Raw genomic sequence first — 12,939 nt, forward strand, 5'->3', positions numbered from 1 at the left:
AAACGCATCATCACCACATAATGAGTCAACTCCAGCTCTCCACGTCATGATTCCACTCCTTTTCTATTAACTTTAGTGGCTCTCTAATTCTCAGAATTCCTCTTTTCCTTTTTCAGATCTAAAGTTTTTCGGGTTTTTTACACCAGTCCCAACAATTTTTCGTGCATATTATTTCTTATACCTTATTAGCACTCCGTTATTTTCATACTTCTCCATGTTAACCCTCAGTCACCGAGTCGTTCTAACAGGGAAAAGCTACAGCCAACCCTAGGAGACCTACACCCTGAAACAAGATTACTGCAGCTGCGAGGAGCTAACGGTTTGGACATCCCTTACATTGGATATATCGTCGCTACAGTAGAGATCGGAGGAGTGGTGGTCCCTGGGTGCGGCATCTTCATCACGAAGGACACAGCAGCCACTACAGTCATGCAGAGGAGGGTACCTGGCCTACTGGGAACCAACGTTCTTGGGCAGGTGCCCCAATACCAACAGATCCTGCAAGATGAAGAGAAGAAGAGTAACGTAAAACTGGGTTCGTGAAAGTAGCCGGCTCAGACAAAGTCTGGGTCCTGCTTTCACGGAATCTGATGTCTTGGTCACAGGCCCATCATGGGGCACTGATGCTGTGATCGAACCCCTTGGTGTACCAGTAGAAGGAAACCTCACCGTGGCCAGTACTCTCGTGGATACTACCAAGACGTGTTACTATGTCAGAGTTGCCAACCAGACGGCAAAGGACATATGGCTAAAGCCGAGGACGCGGATTGGAATTGTGCGAGAGGGAGAGATGGTCAAGAGAGGAGAGCAGTTGGAGTTCCTACACGAGAATAACATGGTGACAGTGTGCTGTAACCTTAGTGCTGACCCTCAGATGCCACCCCAACGGGAAGCTGTGGGCAAGTACGTTGGCAAAGGATACAGACACCCCCTCACGGGATTACCCTGGAACATTTCCCCGGGACGGAACTTCAGAGGGAGAAAGCTCTCCAGATGTTCGAAAGAAATGAAGAGGTGTTTGCTTCATGTAAGGAGGACCTTGGCTGTACAAAGACAACATATCATCGCATCTACACAGACGATGATGTGCCTGTCACAGAGCGTTACAGAAGGATTCCTCCAAACCAATACCAGGAGGTGCAACAGCATCTACAAGACTTGCTAGAAAAAGGAGTGATATGTTCAAGTGAGAGTAACTATGCCTCCCCAATAGTGCTTGTACGAAAGAAGTCTGGAGCCTTGAGGATGTGCGTCGACTACCGGAAGCTGAACCAGAAAACCAAGCGTGATCAGTACCCCCTACCAAGGATAGAGGAATCACTGGAGGCACTGCGTGGCGCAAAGTACTTTTCCACCATAGATCTGGCATCAGCCTACAATCAAGTTGAAGTCCATCCTGATGATCAGCACAAGACTGCGTTCACAACGCCCATGGGTTTGTTTCAGTACACTCGGATGCCGTTTGGACTACAGAATGCCCCAGCGACCTTCCAAAGGTTGATGCAAGGAGTCTTCCGAGAGGACATACTTCGCACCCTGATGGTCTACCTGGACGACATCATAGTCTTCTCATCCACCATTGAAGAACATCTTGAGCGGTTGGAAACGGTATTCAGTAAGCTGAAGCATCATGGATTAAAGGTTGAACCAGCCAAGTGTCAACTCTTCAGAGATCGGGTGTCCTACCTGGGGCACGTGGTCTCTGCTGACGGTGTCGAGACAGACCCTGAAAAGACAAAGGCAGTTAACGAGTGGCCAGTCCCCCAGACAGTGCGCGATCTGCGATCATTCCTTGGTTTCGCATCATACTACAGAAGATTTGTCCCCAAGTTCGCTCAAATGGCAGGCCCGCTGCACAAGTTAGTTGCTGAGCTCGGGAGCGGAGGAAGTAACAAGACCACCCGGAAGCAGATTGGCGTACTGTGGACAGAAGAGTGCCAAAAGAGCTTCAACAAGTTAAAGAATCTACTAACCTCAGCACCAGTGCTGGCCTACCCGGACTACACCAAGCCCTTCATCCTAGAGACGGATGCGTCCAACGAAGGATTGGGAGCCGTGCTGTCCCAAGAACAGACGCAGAGTCAAAGTGATCGCTTATGCCAGCCGAGGCCTGAGAGGTGGAGAGCGAAACATGGAGAAACTACTCATCGAGGGAAGCTGGAACTACTAGCCTTGAAGTGGGCTGTATGTGAGAAGTTCAGGGAGTACCTGCTGGGATCGAAGTTTGTCGTCTACACAGACAACAACCCGCTGACATACCTACAGTCAAAGAGTAAGCTGAAAGCTGTGGAGCAGAGGTGGGCTGCAGAGTTAGACAAACTTCAACTTCACCATCAAGTATCGCCCTGGACGTCACAACCAGAATGCAGATGCTCTAAGTCGCCATCAACCGAGATGAAGAACCAACCACAGTTGAAGTAAGAAGTACCCTAGCCTACTCTACCAATACTACAGACCTACCAGAAGAGGTACGTCAACATTTGATGGTATCAGCAGCGTTCATAAGCAACACAGAGACAAGTGCGCTGGAGGAGCAAGCAACCTCATTCCCAACCACACCTCTCACAGAGATCCAACGACTACAGCAGGAGGACCCATGTATCAGTCGTCTCCTCCACTACCGAAACCTTGGACGTCGGCCAAGTAAAAGGCAAAGCCAACAAGAGACGAGGGATACAAGGAAGTTGCTTAGTCACTGGAACAGGATTGAGGAAAGCCATGGAGTTCTCTACCGCCGTACAGGAGTCAGACAGGGAAGTGAGCTTCGGTTACTGCTACTCCCCACATCAATGAAATCACAAGTACTGAAGGGTGCGCACGATCAATGTGGACATCAAGGACAAGACAGGACAGAACAGCTCTTGAGGAAAAGATGTTGGTGGCCCGGTATGCAAGGAGATGTGAAGCAATGGATCTCAAATTGTGAAAGATGTGTCATTGCCAAAGGATCCTACCTTCCAGTCAAGACGCCGATGGGCAGCCTACTAGCTACTAGGCCATTGGAAGTGCTAGCGATGGATTTTACCTTGCTTGAGCCTGCAACAGATGGAAGAGAAAATGTCCTCGTGTTAACAGATGTGTTCACAAAGTTTACAATTGCTGTACCTACCCGTGATCAGAAAGCTACAACCGTAGTCAAGACCCTGATTAAAGAATGGTTCCTTGTGTATGGAATCCCCCAAAGAATACACTCTGACCAAGGCAAGTCATTTGAGGCAGAACTAGTCAAGGAGTTGTGTGCAGTGTATGGAATTAAGAAGTCAAGGACAACCCCCTATCATCCTCAAGGAAATGGGCAGTGCGAAAGATTCAACCGTACACTACATGAGCTTCTAAGAACTCTACCAGCAGAAAAGAAAAGAAGGTGGCCTGAACACCTGAAAGAGTTATGTTACGCCTATAATGCTACGCCACATGCAACGACTAGATACTCACCCTTCTACCTGATGTTTGGTAGAGATGCAAAGCTACCTTTGGACATTCTACTTCCTGATGATGACAGACAAGTGACAGTAGACAACCAGCAATGGATTACCAAGCACCAGACTCGTCTACGAGAAGCTTATACCACTGTGACACAAAACTTGAAGGAAGCTGCTACCGTCAGAAAGAAGATCCATGACCAGAAGGGCAGAGCACTGGCCGAACCACTACAAGTTGGAGAGCGAGTACTCCTTCGCAACCGTAAAGTCAGAGGAAGAAACAAGATTCAAGATAAATGGGACAACCAAGTGTACAAAATCGTCGAACGAAGAGACAACAATACATATGTCGTTGAAAGAGCTGATGGACATGGAGGAGATAAAGTTGTTAGTCAAGGAGAAATGCAAGTGTGTCCAAGACCAATGCTGGAGATACGAGGACGACACAGGCAAGCTGACAGGTCTAGACAAACATGTACTGCATCGCCAGAATCATCAGATGAAGAAGATGACATTGGAGGAATGACAATCGCCTTTCAACCAATGACAGAACCAGCTGAACCTGATGATGATGATGATAGTGACGATGCGTCTGAGGAAGAACTGGCTGCACCTGTACTCCGACGTTCCACAAGGACAACGGCAGGCCAACACAGCAACCTCTATAATCTTCCAAGATCCGCACTTCAGCACTGACGAGTCCACCTGCGCATCATTGTTCCTGAATTTGCTCGAGGACGAAGCAAACAAAAAGGAGGGGCAAGTGTGACAGAGTCAAAAGACACTATTTTGGACAGTAATTATTTAGTCATAAATCTATATTTTTAATTAGGAATGCCTCGTGTACACATAGGAATGTAATTCTTTAGTTAACTGTTTGCGTGGAAAATGCGTAAGCAAGAAATAATTTCCGTACGTAATTACATTACAGTGAGTCATGCCTAGGTTTGGCGCTTGTTTACGTAAGTTCGTGTTTGGGACATCCTGTTTGCGCCTAGGGCGTGCAACATTGCATAGGATGTGTAAGGTCTTAAGAATGCAGGTTTTTCCATAAAAATAGGCCCAAACTAAGCTTAAATCAGTGTAGTAAAAGTTCTTGAAGACGTTGCACATATCAAGACAAGGAATTCTCTACGATGTAAAGGTATGAATCTTTGAAGCCTTTTACACTTATACCTAGGATAGATTTAGGACAAATCTATGTTAATATCGTTAACTAGTCGTTATATTTTATAGCTTAGATTTTCTACATATTTGTTAAGCATTCGTTTCATGTTGTTGTAATTCTAGTCGCATTAGCGCGTAATTTAGTACAAAGTTATTCACGCAGTAGTAATTTAGTAATCACGCTGAGTGTATCTTGTCTTTTAAACTCTTTAAAACGTTTACTATAGGATCGCTACCGCCTTACTCGCTTGTTTAACCTTTTTACTACGATAAATAGCCTTCACTGCGGGATAAAAGACCTTTTCTTTCCAACCTTTAATTTGTTCGCTACTTAAACTCTACACTCAAGGTCATTGTCGCGACCGCGTGTTCAGTAAACCGTGTAATTCTTAGTTTGTCATAAACAAAGGTTAAAATACTTACCTAAAGCCATAGTTAACCTCTAGTCAATTTTTTCCTATTGCTTTTTCCATTGGTTTAGTTCATTTTAAACGGTTTACCGACTTGTACATTAAACTTTGCAACCTAGTAATTTTCACTCGCGTATTGTAAACACTGCTAATCAGTATGCAATATTCAAATTACCTGTGACGTAATTTACGTATTTCCGTTTCTATTTATATCTAGCAAAACTGTATTTTATTCATAACTTTTTAGCTATTTAGATAAGCTACAAATTTATTTTATCTCATTGTAAATATTTTTCTTGTTTTCATTAGAGATATCCTGTAATCTCGTTCCCGTTTTTTTTTTCATGTATTGTAAAGTTGTGTGAATTTTTCAATAAATTCTTTTGTCAAAACCACTTCAATCTGATTCATAGCTGAGCGCCTTGCCGCCGGTTACATGAACTCTATTAGACTATGACTATTTCACATCCAGCGAAAGGAACTTTTACATAATCGCAAAGGTCCTTTCACTGGATGTGAACTCTATTACACTATGACTATTTCACATCCAGCGAAAGGACCTTTTACATAATCGCAAAGGTCCTGTCACTGGATGTGAACTCTATTAGACCATGACTATTTCACATCCAGCGAAAGGAACTTTTACATAATCGCAAAGGTCCTTTCACTGGATGTGAACTCTATTAGACTATGACTATTTCACATCCAGCGAAAGGAACTTTTACATAATCGCAAAGGTCCTTTCACTGGATGTGACTCTATTAGACCATGACTATTTCACATCCAGCGAAAGAAACTTTACATAATCGCAAAGGTCCTTTCACTGGATGTGAACTCTATTATCGCAAAGGTCCTTTCACTGGATGTGAACTCTATTAGACCATGACTATTTCACATCCAGCGAAAGAACTTTTACATAATCGCAAAGGTCCTTTCACTGGTGTGAACTCTATTAGACCATGACTATTTCACATCCCAGCGAAATGAAACTGTTACATAATCCAAAAGGTCCTTTCACTGGATGTGAACGTCTATTAGACCTATGACTATTTCACATGCCAGCAGAAATGGAACTTTAGCATAATCCAAAAGGTCCTTTCACTGGATGTGAACTCTATTAGGACCTATGACTATGTCACATCCAGCGAAAGGAACTTTTACATAACTCGCAAAAAGGTACTTTCACTGGATGTGAACTCTATTAGACTACTAGACTATTTCACATCCAGCGAAAGGAACTTTTACATAATCGCAAAAAGGTCTTCACTGGATGTTAACTCTATTAGACTATGACCTATTTCACATCCAGCGAAAGGAACTTTACATAATCGCAAAGGTCCTTTCACTGATGTGAACTCTATTAGACCATGACTATTTCACATCCAGCGAAAAGACCTTTTACATAATCGCAAAGGTCCTTTCACTGGATGTGAACTCTATTAGACTATGACTATTTCACATCCAGCGAAAGGAACTTTTACATAATCGCAAAGGTCCTTTCACTGGATGTGAACTCTATTAGACCATGACTATTTCACATCCAGCGAAAGGAACTTTTACATAATCCAAAAAGGTCCTTTCACTGGATGTGAACTCTATTAGACTATGACTATTTCACATCCAGCGAAAGGAACTTTTACATAATCCAAAAAGGTCCTTTCACTGGATGTGAACTCTATTAGACTATGACTATTTCACATCCAGCGAAAGGAACTTTTACATAATCGCAAAGGTCCTTTCACTGGATGTGAACTCTATTAGACCATGACTATTTCACATCCAGCGAAAAGACCTTTTACATAATCGCAAAGGTCCTTTCACTGGATGTGAACTCTATTAGACTATGACTATTTCACATCCAGCGAAAGGAACTTTTACATAATCGCAAAGGTCCTTTCACTGGATGTGAACTCTATTAGACCATGACTATTTCACATCCAGCGAAAGGAACTTTTACATAATCGCCAAGGTCCTTTCACTGGATGTGAACTCTATTAGACTATGACTATTTAACATCCAGCGAAAGGACCTTTTACATAATCGCAAAGGTCCTTTCACTGGATGTGAACTCTATTAGACTATGACTATTTCACATACAGCGAAAGGAACTTTTACATAATCGCAAAGGTCCTTTCACTGGATGTGAACTCTATTAGACCATGACTATTTCACATCCAGCGAAAGAAACTTTTACATAATCGCAAAGGTCCTTTCACTGGATGTGAACTCTATTAGACTATGACTATTTCACATCCAGCGAAAGGAACTTTTACACAATCGCAAAGGTCCTTTCACTGGATGTGAACTCTATTAGACTATGACTATTTCACATCCAGCGAAAGGAACTTTTACATAATCGCAAAGGTCCTTTCACTGGATGTGAACTCTATTAGACCATGACTATTTCACATCCAGCGAAAGAAACTTTTACATAATCGCAAAGGTCCTTTCACTGGATGTGAACTCTATTAGACCATGACTATTTCACATCCAGCGAAATGAACTTTTACATAATCCAAAAGGTCCTTTCACTGGATGTGAACTCTATTAGACTATGACTATTTCACATCCAGCGAAAGGAACTTTTACATAATCCAAAAAGGTCCTTTCACTGGATGTGAACTCTATTAGACTATGACTATTTCACATCCAGCGAAAGGAACTTTTACATAATCGCAAAGGTCCTTTCACTGGATGTGAACTCTATTAGACTATGACTATTTCACATCCAGCGAAAGGAACTTTTACATAATCGCAAAGGTCCTTTCACTGGATGTGAACTCTATTAGACTCATGACTATTTCACATCCAGCGAAAGGAACTTTTACATAATCGCAAAGGTCCTTTCACTGGATGTGAACTCTATTAGACCTATGACTATTTCACATCCAGCGAAGGAACTTTTACATAATCCAAAAGGTCCTTTCACTGGATGTGAACTCTATTAGACTATGACTATTTCACATCCAGCGAAAGGAACTTTTACATAATCCAAAAAGGTCCTTTCACTGGATGTGAACTCTATTAGACTATGACTATTTCACATCCAGCGAAAGGAACTTTTACATAATCGCAAAGGTCCTTTCACTGGATGTGAACTCTATTAGACCATGACTATTTCACATCCAGCGAAAAGACCTTTTACATAATCGCAAAGGTCCTTTCACTGGATGTGAACTCTATTAGACTATGACTATTTCACATCCAGCGAAAGGAACTTTTACATAATCGCAAAGGTCCTTTCACTGGATGTGAACTCTATTAGACCATGACTATTTCACATCCAGCGAAAGGAACTTTTACATAATCGCCAAGGTCCTTTCACTGGATGTGAACTCTATTAGACTATGACTATTTAACATCCAGCGAAAGGACCTTTTACATAATCGCAAAGGTCCTTTCACTGGATGTGAACTCTATTAGACTATGACTATTTCACATCCAGCGAAAGGAACTTTTACATAATCCAAAAAGGTCCTTTCACTGGATGTGAACTCTATTAGACTATGACTATTTCACATCCAGCGAAAGGAACTTTTGACTATTTCACATCCAGCGAAAGGAACTTTTACATAATCGCAAAGGTCCTTTCACTGGATGTGAACTCTATTAGACTATGACTATTTCACATCCAGCGAAAAGACCTTTTACATAATCGCAAAGGTCCTTTCACTGGATGTGAACTCTATTAGACTATGACTATTTCACATCCAGCGAAAGGAACTTTTACATAATCGCAAAGGTCCTTTCACTGGATGTGAACTCTATTAGACCATGACTATTTCACATCCAGCGAAAGGAACTTTTACATAATCGCCAAGGTCCTTTCACTGGATGTGAACTCTATTAGACTATGACTATTTAACATCCAGCGAAAGGACCTTTTACATAATCGCAAAGGTCCTTTCACTGGATGTGAACTCTATTAGACTATGACTATTTCACATCCAGCGAAAGGAACTTTTACATAATCGCAAAGGTCCTTTCACTGGATGTGAACTCTATTAGACCATGACTATTTCACATCCAGCGAAAGAAACTTTTACATAATCGCAAAGGTCCTTTCACTGGATGTGAACTCTATTAGACCATGACTATTTCACATCCAGCGAAAGGAACTTTTACATAATCGCAAAGGTCCTTTCACTGGATGTGAACTCTATTAGACCATGACTATTTCACATCCAGCGAGAGGAACTTTTACATAATCCAAAAAGGTCCTTTCACTGGATGTGAACTCTATTAGACTATGACTATTTCACATCCAGCGAAAGGAACTTTTACATAATCGCAAAGGTCCTTTCACTGGATGTGAACTCTATTAGACTATGACTATTTCACATCCAGCGAAAAGAACTTGTACATAATCCAAAAAGGTCCTTTCACTTGATGTGAACTCTATTAGACTATGACTATTTCACATCCAGCGAATGGAACTTTTACATAATCGCAAAGGTCCTTTCACTGGATGTGAACTCTATTAGACTATGACTATTTCACATCCAGCGAAAGGAACTTTTACATAATCGCAAAGGTCCTTTCACTTGATGTGAACTCTATTAGACCATGACTATTTCACATCCAGCGAAAGGAACTTTTACATAATCGCAAAAGTCCTTTCACTGGATGTGAACTCTATTAGACTATGACTATTTCACATCCAGCGAAAGGAACTTTTACATAATCCAAAAAGGTCCTTTCACTGGATGTGAACTCTATTAGACTATGACTATTTCACATCCAGCGAAAAGAACTTTTACATAATCCAAAAAGGTCCTTTCACTTGATGTGAACTCTATTAGACTATGACTATTTCACATCCAGCGAATGGAACTTTTACATAATCGCAAAGGTCCTTTCACTGGATGTGAACTCTATTAGACCATGACTATTTCACATCCAGCGAAAGGAACTTTTACATAATCGCAAAGGTCCTTTCACTGGATGTGAACGCTATTAGACTATGACTATTTCACATCCAGCGAAAGGAACTTTTACATAATCGCAAAGGTCCTTTCACTGGATGTGAACTCTATTAGACCATGACTATTTCACATCCAGCGAAAGGAACTTTTACATAATCGCAAAGGTCCTTTCACTGGATGTGAACTCTATTAGACCATGACTATTTCACATCCAGCGAAAGGAACTTTTACATAATCGCAAAGGTCCTTTCACTGGATGTGAACTCTATTAGACCATGACTATTTCACATCCAGCGAAAGGAACTTTTACATAATCCAAAAAGGTCCTTTCACTGGATGTGAACTCTATTAGACCATGACTATTTCACATCCAGCGAAAGGAACTTTTACATAATCGCAAAGGTCCTTTCACTGGATGTGAACTCTATTAGACCATGACTATTTCACATCCAGCGAAAAGACCTTTTACATAATCGCAAAGGTCCTTTCACTGGATGTGAACTCTATTAGACCATGACTATTTCACATCCAGCGAAAGGAACTTTTACATAATCGCAAAGGTCCTTTCACTGGATGTGAACTCTATTAGACTATGACTATTTCACATCCAGCGAAAGGAACTTTTACATAATCGCAAAGGTCCTTTCACTGGATGTGAACTCTATTAGACCATGACTATTTCACATCCAGCGAAAGGAACTTTTACATAATCGCAAAGGTCCTTTCACTGGATGTGAACTCTATTAGACTATGACTATTTCACATCCAGCGAAAGGAACCTTTACATAATCGCAAAGGTCCTTTCACTGGATGTGAACTCTATTAGACTATGACTATTTCACATCCAGCGAAAGGACCTTTTACATAATCGCAAAGGTCCTTTCACTGGATGTGAACTCTATTAGACTATGACTATTTCACATCCAGCGAAAGGAACTTTTACATAATCGCAAAGGTCCTTTCACTGGATGTGAACTCTATTAGACTATGACTATTTCACATCCAGCGAAAGGAACTTTTACATAATCGCAAAGGTCCTTTCACTGGATGTGAACTCTATTAGACTATGACTATTTCACATCCAGCGAAAGGAACTTTTACATAATCGCAAAGGTCCTTTCACTGGATGTGAACTCTATTAGACTATGACTATTTCACATCCAGCGAAAGGAACTTTTACATAATCGCAAAGGTCCTTTCACTGGATGTGAACTCTATTAGACTATGACTATTTCACACCCAGCGAAAGGAACTTTTACATAATCGCAAAGGTCCTTTCACTGGATGTGAACTCTATTAGACTATGACTATTTCACATCCAGCGAATGGAACTTTTACATAATCGCAAAGGTCCTTTCACTGGATGTGAACTCTATTAGACTATGACTATTTCACACCCAGCGAAAGGAACTTTTACATAATCGCAAAGGTTCTTTCACTGGATGTGAACTCTATTAGACCATGACTATTTCACATCCAGCAAAAGGACCTTTCACTGGATGTGAACTCTATTAGACTATAACTACTGATTTCACATCCAGCGAAAGAACCTTTTACATAATCGCAAAGGACCTTTCACCGGCTGAATATGATTTCTATTAGACTATGACTATTTCACATCTAGCGAAAGGTCCTTTCACTGGATGTGAACTCTATTAGACTATAACTACTGATTTCACATCCAGCGAAAGAACCTTTTACATAATCGCAAAGGTCCTTTTTACTAGATGTGAACTCTATTAGACCATGATTATTTCACATCCAGCGAAAGGACCTTTTACATACTAATCGCAAAGGTCTTTTCACTGGATGTCGAGACTGAACTGCACATTATTAGACCATGATTATTTCACATCCAGTGAAAGGACCTTTCCATCATTCGTTCGATTACTAAGTTTTTCAGTTTTATCTACATAGATATATTACATAACTATTCCTCTTCATAACAAAAAAAAGTAATATGGTTTTTTGTCTATGTAAAAGAAAAATACACAAAGAGAAACTTAATGAACGAATACAGTGTTTTAATATATAGTTTTTTTATGAGCTTGAAAGGTCCTTTCACTGGATGTGAACTATAGTGAGGAATGAGCAAATAATTTTTGGCATATCCATTCGATCAAAAGGCCTTTTTCATAATCAAAGATTTCAGTATGCTCTTAACGAATACCAATCATGAAGTAAAGAATGCTTTGCGTCAGCATCACCAACTATTTGAAATTCCATGGACTTACTTTTACTGGAATACCAATATCCTTCTCAAAATCGAGGCTAACCCTGAGCAACAGAGAACTCGAAAATGGTGGCCGCCTAATAGAATGATGTTTATGGTACAATTATAGCGGCCTCGTTGATGGAAGGCGCTTTTCATATAATTTCCTACAATTAGTAAATACCTAGTTAGATTATTTTTCAGCCATATTTGGATGTTTAATCTTTTAAAAATTGTCTTCAGGTACGTATTGTACGGCCAAGACTGGGCTCTAACATATGCGGTGACATTAAAATGACGCAGGTTCAAGATTTAAGATTTCTGGCTGAATTATATTGATTCAGTTATTAGAGTTCGGTTACCTATCAGAGACATGCTGCATGTTAGATAAGTTGCTGCATTTTGGATGAGTTGCTGCAAATAATAAACGAGTTGATGCACGTTAAACGCATGGAAAACATTTCACCCGCAGTTTGTTTCATTCAACATTTTCAACGATTTTTTCAACTAAAACAACTTCTAATCGATTCAAAGTATTTTATTTTTGTAGAGAAACTTTAAGGAATTCTCCTCTGCTTAAAAGATTTCAATTTGACGTGTTTGTCTTTCGTCGGCACAGAATAAGGACGACTATCCTCTCGATCTTGGCATAGACAGCGGGGCACGGACCAAATACCCCGCAGTTTTAAATGTTCGACTATTTCTCAGCCAAAATAAATTCCAGTTTCAAAGTGACCTATCTTGAATTAAATAAATAAATAAATAAATAAACGTACTTTTGTTGCGTAAGTTAAATGTTCAGG

The sequence above is a fragment of the Actinia tenebrosa genome, unplaced genomic scaffold, assembly GCF_029948245.1.
Source record: "Actinia tenebrosa isolate PJP-AT-01 unplaced genomic scaffold, QUT_ActTen_1.0 PGA_scaffold17__23_contigs__length_9995812, whole genome shotgun sequence".
Classification (NCBI taxonomy): domain Eukaryota; kingdom Metazoa; phylum Cnidaria; class Anthozoa; order Actiniaria; family Actiniidae; genus Actinia; species Actinia tenebrosa.